This window comes from Apodemus sylvaticus, chromosome 16 (genome assembly GCF_947179515.1).
Source record: "Apodemus sylvaticus chromosome 16, mApoSyl1.1, whole genome shotgun sequence".
Taxonomy (NCBI): domain Eukaryota; kingdom Metazoa; phylum Chordata; class Mammalia; order Rodentia; family Muridae; genus Apodemus; species Apodemus sylvaticus.
In genome coordinates, this window is record NC_067487.1 from 5327941 (window position 1) to 5336168 (window position 8228).

Consider the following 8228-nt stretch of genomic DNA (forward strand, 5'->3'; position numbering starts at 1 on the left):
GAAAATGACTCTGGACCTTTGGAGGGAAAGAATTGCATGTGAACAGAGCATGGAAATGAGGGGATTTGTAGTTGCCTGTGAGATAAGGCATCAGCCCTGAGGCTTGTTCCCCATTTCCAGACTCTCCTGATGAGAGAGTAGATGGCTGTCACAGAAAAAAAAAAAGTATGCACAAAATGCAATTTCCTGGCTTTAAAACCAGCAAGCGGGTCCTGTTCTCCAAAACCTCTCTGAGAAAGAAGGTTTTTGTAGTAAAGTATCTACTAATGGTAAGTTGGCTAGTAAGTGACTTAATTACTTTTCTGTTGCTGTCCTAAAACACCATGACCAAGGCAATTTATAGCCCAAAAACTACATTTGGGTTACAGCAGGATAAGAGTCCACCAGGGCAGCCAGCCTCAGGTGTGGCAGCTGGAGCGGAAAGCTGAGAGCTCACAGTCTCAATCGCAAGCAGAAATCGGAGACAGTGAACAGGCAGTGGTGTGAGGCCACAGACCCTCACTACTCTGTCAAAGCTCCATCTCCTAAACCTCCCGAAACACTGCTCCCTACTAGGGACCAAGTGGTCAAACGCCTGAGGATATGGGGCATTCTCGTTCAAACCATCACAGTAAGTAAAGCTCACTTGTTGAGCATCTTTCCAGGATACTCCGTGCAGCACCAGAGAGAAGCACGAGGAACACAGGTAGGATTGGGAGGTGGAGGTTTAAGGACTTCCTGGCTACCTACACACAGGCTTTCCAAATGGGGGAGGAAGCGGAGCCATCCAAAGTCACTTTTGAAAGAAAAGCTAAGGGTGGATAGTTTCCTGGGAAGATGCTTCAGTGTGGAGGGAGCATAGAGCTGATCCCTCACAGAACTTTTCCTCTCTCCTCTGTCTATCACTGGTGCATAACCCTCTCCTCGCCTCCCACTATCAGCTGTTACAGGGAAGCTACTGGAACTCCCACAGTCATGTCTCCCATTTTCATGTGCTCCTCATGACACCAGCAGATGCGTACATCACTAAGGTCTGTTGTTTTTCAGAAAGGACGTCACACTGCAGAGAAAACTTACCTCTGTTTTCTTCTGTGTTAACTCGTGGTGGACCTTGTCACCTGCGATCACTCTGGTTCCCGTTGATGCTGCAGGTGTCACACAGCAGCATGGCTGGCCAAGCATCTTGGTTTGATTGCGGGGTCAGACATTCTTGGGAAAGCTGAAGCAATCACTGTGGTGCTTGGAACTGGGTATGTTGGCTCTTGTCTCAAACATGGCTCGTGAGAAGCGGTGGGTGACATGGAACTTGAAATCCTTGAGAGAGCAGAGAGCTGCCAAGGACCCATACAGTGCGTACTGCTTGTTCCAGATCTTTCAATCAGATGGTGTCTTCTGGTTTATTTCTTTAATACACCAAGCAAGAAAAAAAGACAGTAGTACTTCACTCTTACTTAAGTCACAGGAGTCTAGGCTAGGCTTCTCTGGTGTTTGAGTGGGTGGCCAGGAGACCAGGATGCTGGGGTGTGTCCAAGGCTTGAGTTGGCCAGAACACATTCTACTTCTTATCAGTCACAGCTTTTTGCCTTTTTACTCCTGGATACCTTTTTAAAAAAATCCATCTTTTAAAAATTATTTCTCTTACTTTTGAGATTATATTTCTCCCTTTACTTCCTGTAAATCCTTTCTGTTTTTCAAATTTATAACTTATTGCCTCTTTTCACTAATTGCTGTTACATGTATTTATGTGTAGGTACACACACACACACACACACACGTCCTGCTCAGTCAGTATAATGTTGCTTATATATGTTCTTTCAGGGCTGACCACTTGTTATTCAATAGCCAGTCAGCATGTTCTTCCCTGGTTAAGTAACTTGAAAGCCCCCTCCCTGAGGATGAGTTTTTGTAGTACCAGAAGGTACCATGCAAGCTTCCAAAGGGAAGAGGCTACCAACAGTCCTACTCAACTGTGATATGTATGGACCACATCAGTGACCAGCAAGCATAATAACCCCCTCAGCGTGCAGTAGTGGCATGCACACCTTGCTGGTAACCAATAGCTCTCCAATTGGACTTAAAACATGCTTAGCAAGAGGAAAAGTATTCCTGGAATAGAAAGCCCAGTCTATGACCCAGGGCTGGTAAAGTCATGGATCTTGGAGAAGAAGGTACAACTGCTACCTTAGTGAACTAGTATATCATTCTAAATATTTGTCTTTATATACAAACTAAGTGTAGTCCTCACTCTTTATAACAGAGACCACTGCAGAAGACCAGCACCAATCAGAATGCATGGGTTTTGGTTTTATTGATGATGATGATGATGATGATGATGATGATGCTCTCTTTCTGGATGGCACCTTATCAGTGTATTCTCTCCTCTTCTGCTCAGGGCTTCTCAGCTACCTTGGGGCAGTCAGGAAGCTTCATGTCTTCCTGGCTCTTTCATTAGACATGTGACTGGAAGTCTCTGCAACCCTCCTGCACTGGATATGTCTCTATAACTTCCTTACGGTAATAGCATGCAGTCAGAAGTGAAGTTTACCTCCAGTCCAAGAGCAGAAGAAAGAAAATGCCTTGCAATGTCCCTTCCCTGCTGAGGGCATAGGTAGCTTTCCAATGTGGCAAGTCTTCAAAGATACAGCAAGGGGTAGAGGAGGAGGGTGGGGGAGGGGGAGAAGGAGAGAGAGGGGTGGAGGGAGGGCAGAAGGGAGGGAGGGAGGGATAGAGGGAGAGAGAGAGAGATTACTATGGTTTATGAGTGCCAGATATTTTTGGAGTTTGGGTGTAAAACAGTATTCATATTCTCACCCACACCAAATGTAAGTTTTATTTCCTCCTGGCAAAGCAAATAACCAGGGACTGGGTGGTGTATGGCCAGCAATAATCTACATTTTGTGGTCCTGGAATCTGGAAATCTTCAATCTGGCAATTGGGACTTGGGGACAACATTCTCTTGAAGTGAAGACTGCTGCCTCACTGCATCCCCACCTGACAGAAGAGTCAGAAAGTCCTTGATGTACTTTTGATAAGGATGCTAACCCACCCTCACCCTCAGGGTCTGATCATTCTGCCAAGGCCCTGCTGCAGGATGTTTTCCCACTGTAGGTTTAGATTCCTGCATATGCATTTCAAGATGTTGCATATGTGCCACATAACAGAAGGTTTAAAGAAGGGAAATTGAGTTTGCAATTTCAGAGACCTGCAACATTGAAAGGGGCGATGGCTTCTGATCCCCCAAATTACGGAGACAAAATTGAAAAAACATCAGAAGGACCAGAGTGAACTGAAAATTCAATTTGTGGTGAAGATCACATCAAGAATATGCATTTAGAACAGACACTTTTCACGGTTCTGGGCAGATCAATGTTTAGATCAGAAGAACAGTGGAGGGTGTGGTGGCCGCAAATACTTAAATTTGACACAAGCCTGCAGGAGGAATGAAGACACACAGACTGTTGTCTCTGAGGCAGACCATATGAAGGAAGAGAAACAAGTTCAGAAGCCAAGGCAAGGCAAAAGAGAAAGTGTGGCTCCTGGGGTCAGAAGAAGTAGAACAGAAGAAGAGTTGCTATGGAGATTTAAAACTCCCTATACACCTATGAGTGCTGATGGGCAAGAAGTGGAAACAGAAGATACCTTGATATCCAGAAAATAGAGTCTAAAAAGAGCGCACCTGTGTGTGTGTGTTTGCGTGCGCACGTGCATATGTATGTGCATAGTTACATATATATAGAAAGAGATAGTTGCATACATATATAGAGATAGTGAGATAGTGAGATAGTTACACATGTATAGTGTAGTTACATACATATAGAGATAGTTACAAACATATAGTTATATATGTGTGTAGTTCATATATAGAGATAGTTATATATATGTGTGTGTGTGTGTAGTTCATATATATATATATGTATATAGTTATATATATATATATGGCATGCCAGAGAAAAATATATTGTGTATATATTTATTTAATAAATATATAATACATCATATGTATATTTTGTAATATTTGCATCTAAAAGATAAAGAGCTCTCAAATTTTATCTGGAAGAACTTCCATAATTCCTTAGGTCCAATCATAGCTCCACATTTCAATTTCAGTCTCCTGAGTCTGTCACTTCATTCCTGTATACTCTGTACCTATGAGAGGTGATAATGTCTCATGATGGCGGCAGATGTTGCCAGGCACCTTGCACTCTAACTCTTAGTTTGATGCGATATCAGGCTGTATTTGAGATGAGCCTGTGAGAAATTGGGGTATGTGTTGAGACAGTGGGGATCTTACCTTTCTTCTCTCTCAGGTACAGGAATGTGAGTGTCTTGGCCAATCAAATTTCAGTAGATGCAATCTATATCACATTGTCATTTTTAAGGGGTCTTTAAGAACCAAGAGATGATTTGCATAGCTTTCCCTTGTCATAATGATGACACGTTCCAGACAGTGACCTCTAGCATGGGTGGATGGGTATATCCTATGTGAGGAGCAAGCCTCTCTGGTCTAAAACAGTGACTCTAGGTGCTCCAACTGCAGCACAGTCAGACTCATCATGACATGACCTCCCACTACATCCATCCCTGGTGTCCTTTCCTGTCCAGAGGTTTTTATTAATTTCCTGTGGTTTATTGAGATTATCTTTTTATTCAAACTTCTGCCCTTCCATCTCACTTAAATCCTCCCTCAGCCCAGGTTGAAAGCCACAGCTCCACCCTGGAGCTCGTTCTTTTGCTGTCTCCCTCCTTACACCCAGTCTGCTTTCTCCTATCTGATGCCTCTGCTCCCTGCCCTGCCTAGAGAACACATTTTATAAGGTCTGTTCTTTTTGTTTTGTTTTATGGTGATGAAGTCAGTCTGTTGTAGGCACCTTGTTTATTTACTGTGAAGGTTGACACTGTCAACTTATAAGACCTAGAATCATCTAGCAGACAATTATTTGTGAAGGAGTTTCCTAGATTGAATTAATTGAGAGGAGAAACCTACAAGAACTATGGAGTGGCTCATACACTCTCTGTAGTCCTGTAATAATGAACAGGGAAAAGTAGTGCAGAAGAAAGGCCAGCATTCTTCTCTCTTGACTTCCTGGATGTGGGTGTGGTGTGAGCAGCTGCTACCTGCTGCCCTGACTCCCTTCCTTGATGGAATGCACTTTCGAATTGTAAACAAAACTAAATATTGTCTTCCATAAACTACATTTGCCAGGCACTTTGTCAGGGTGATGAGAAAAGCAATTAGTCTTCCTCACATACGGCAGAGCATAAAAGAGACACAGAGTATGCATGGGTCTCTCCAGACTGCTTGCCAGGCTCATCTCTGCCTTTGGTCAGAGCACATAAAGGTCCACGGGTTAGATTTTCCCTTCTGAATCTATCACTGTGGTTGCTTCTCAGGTGCTGCTGTCCAGCCAAGCTCCTCTGCTAGTTTCCCTCTTGCTGTCACACCTTTCTATGTTTCTATGTTTCCTCTCCTTTCCTTTTTCAGTCAGAAATGATACTTCATCTCTCTATGCATGACAGCGATACTGTGATATTCCTTCAAAGTCATATAACAAGACAGGTGCTTTTCCCTGCCACCCCTCTTGTGCATGGTGGGAGAGCTAGAGCCCCAAATTACTGAAGAGCAGAAGAGAACATGTAGCATGCTACACAGGTAGAGAGAGAGCCACCCTGCTCCTGTCCACAGGTTAAAAACAGCACCCCATTTGTAGATATACAATAAAAACGTGCTGAAGTGTGCCGTGATGGGACCAGAGTCTCTCATCCCACAGACCTGTCACCATTCCTAGTCACACTCAGTCAGTAAAGGAGACTCAACATGATGGAAACCTCAACATGTCCAAATTCCATTTGGAGGTCTGGAAAGAAGGAAGCTGACTGAAGAGGCCCCTAAGTGTCCCTTCGAGACAGTATTTGGCATAAAGCCTTCTGCATTTGATTCTAACCAAACAGCTCTCCACATTTTTTCTCTTTGCTTTGGTGCCCTCGTCAAAGACAAACATTTGAACAAAGTTTTAGGATGAGCCTACAGCTTTTTGACCCTGTGGACAAGAAATGCAGCCAGAAGGTCTGGGACTGTAATATGTGCAAATATCTGAAGAAGGGCTGACACACCACAGGCATCAGAAGCCATACGCCTCTTGGGAATCATCCAATGCCACAACAGGTCAGTGCTACTTTGATGTGTAAGCTCTAACCTTCAGCTGGGAGCAGAACCAAGTTGATTCAACCCTCCCCTCCCCATTTGGCTTTCTCTGTCCTTGCTGTGGTTGGACACAGGTGACAGGTGGCTTCTTAAGCTGGAAATCCCTACAGTACACTAGAGCTCACTGCTGGGGTTACTTGTGCTACTCAAAGGGCCTCTTTGGCCACGTGGTGTTCAGGAGGAAGTGTGCTCAGCCCTCTTGAGAGTCCTTGACAGGTGAGGTGGCAAGGGAGATTATCCACTTTTGCAGCAGATTTTGCCTGAAGTGACTCACACAGAGAGCATGGGAGCCTGGTTCTATTTTGGGCAGGCTCTCAATCCCCTCTGGTTATCAGTGCTCACAGCTCACAGTTATCTGCGAGCAAGCCCAGGGCAGAGTGTGAAGGGAGGAAGGGCCATCTAGTTACTCTTGAGTGGGAAGAGGTAGCTGTGACAACCCCAAGTGAAAAGGGAGGAGCTGGCCAGGTCAGGAGTTCTGAAAGACTGACAGCTTTACCCTACTTGTGGGACCCCTGCTAGCCCCTAAAGAGCCCTGCTGGAGACCCATGTATGACTGAGGTTCTGGGTCTTCCAACATGTAATTCTTCCAACACACTGCAACAGAAAGCTTGGCTTCTCCTTGCATGCCACCACTGGGAACTTTTGCCCCAGTTTGTAAAATTATGCCTCATTGTTGAAACAGCCTCAGGTTAGCAGTATAAAGGGAGTGACATTAATCAAAACACATAAACACAGTGGAAGGGACTGACTTCTCATCTAAGTTCAAAGAACAATGGGGAAAATCTGCCTTTCTGCCGTCAGAGGGTTTCTCGGTGGGTTCTGGAGTCTGCCAAACACTCACCAGATTGCATCAGTCTGGGAGATGATGTCTCTTTCTAAACATTGCTGAGGAGGTGAAATCTCATGTGCAGGTACATCTCAGGTGTCACAGAAAGCTGGGAAAATGGCCTCTCAACCCCTGAAAGATGGAAGAAAGGAAGAGACTTCCAGCCCCATATAACTGTCTACACATAGCTGAGAGGCATCACCTCATGGCTTCCTGCTCTGGAATGGAGATGGCCTACCACCTCCGTCTTGGGTGACAGCATAGGGGTAGATGGGGTGGGGCGAGCAGGGGGTGTTGGGGAGGAGGGAGGATAGCACTGAATTCCACATGGTGCCCTCTGTTGGCCATCACTGGAGTTTCTATGGAGTTCTTCCTTGAGAAACACTCAAAGCTGACCTCTGACCCCTAGGGTGGAGCTGCCACTGAGTTGGCCCCTTCTCTTGCAGAAACTAGGGCAGAGGACAGTAGAGCAAAGTTCTACTGAAAAGAGTTGTTCCAGAAAGAATACTCCTTATAGCAAAGACAAGACAGGAATACAGACAGAGGGAAGGGTATGGAGACTTGCTTGTCAGCACTCTGTGGTCTGAGATAGACAGTCCTTAGGGCCCTGGTACCCTCCTGAGGGTAATCCCTGCTGTGACAGTGCCCTGTGGAGAAGACATACCTACAGACATTACAGGGGTCTATCTGGGAGATCTTGCTGGAATTGGCTGTGCTCTTGTCTACCCGCAGGAGTCCCTAAGGACCTGGGACATGAAGGACCTAAAGTCTCCTGCTCAGGATTGGTTTTTGCTCTCTTTGGGCCTCCTGGCACCACTGCAGTACCACTCAGCTTCCCATGGTATGCTTTGTCCCCTCAGGGGCTGGCCCACACAGTCTTCCACCAGGGTGTGTGGGAGGAGAGGAGCTGCACTTCACCTTCCTGTGTCAGACTCAACCCTCTACAACTGCAACAACAAAAGAACATCCTGGGAACAGGGGCCAGGGAATCCTATCATCCACAGACCTGATCTCTCTGGATGCCAAGGGTAGCAGTATAGGTGAATAATAGACCAGAACTTAAAGCTATGGGTATTGAGATTACAACAAGGGTTTTATATCAAATCTTGGAAGAAAAGATACATCCCTGGGGCCAGATCATTCCTCCTTTAGACCCCAAGAAAATAGAAATCATTTACTTGCTGCAAGGTAAAATGTGAACCCCCACCACACACACACACA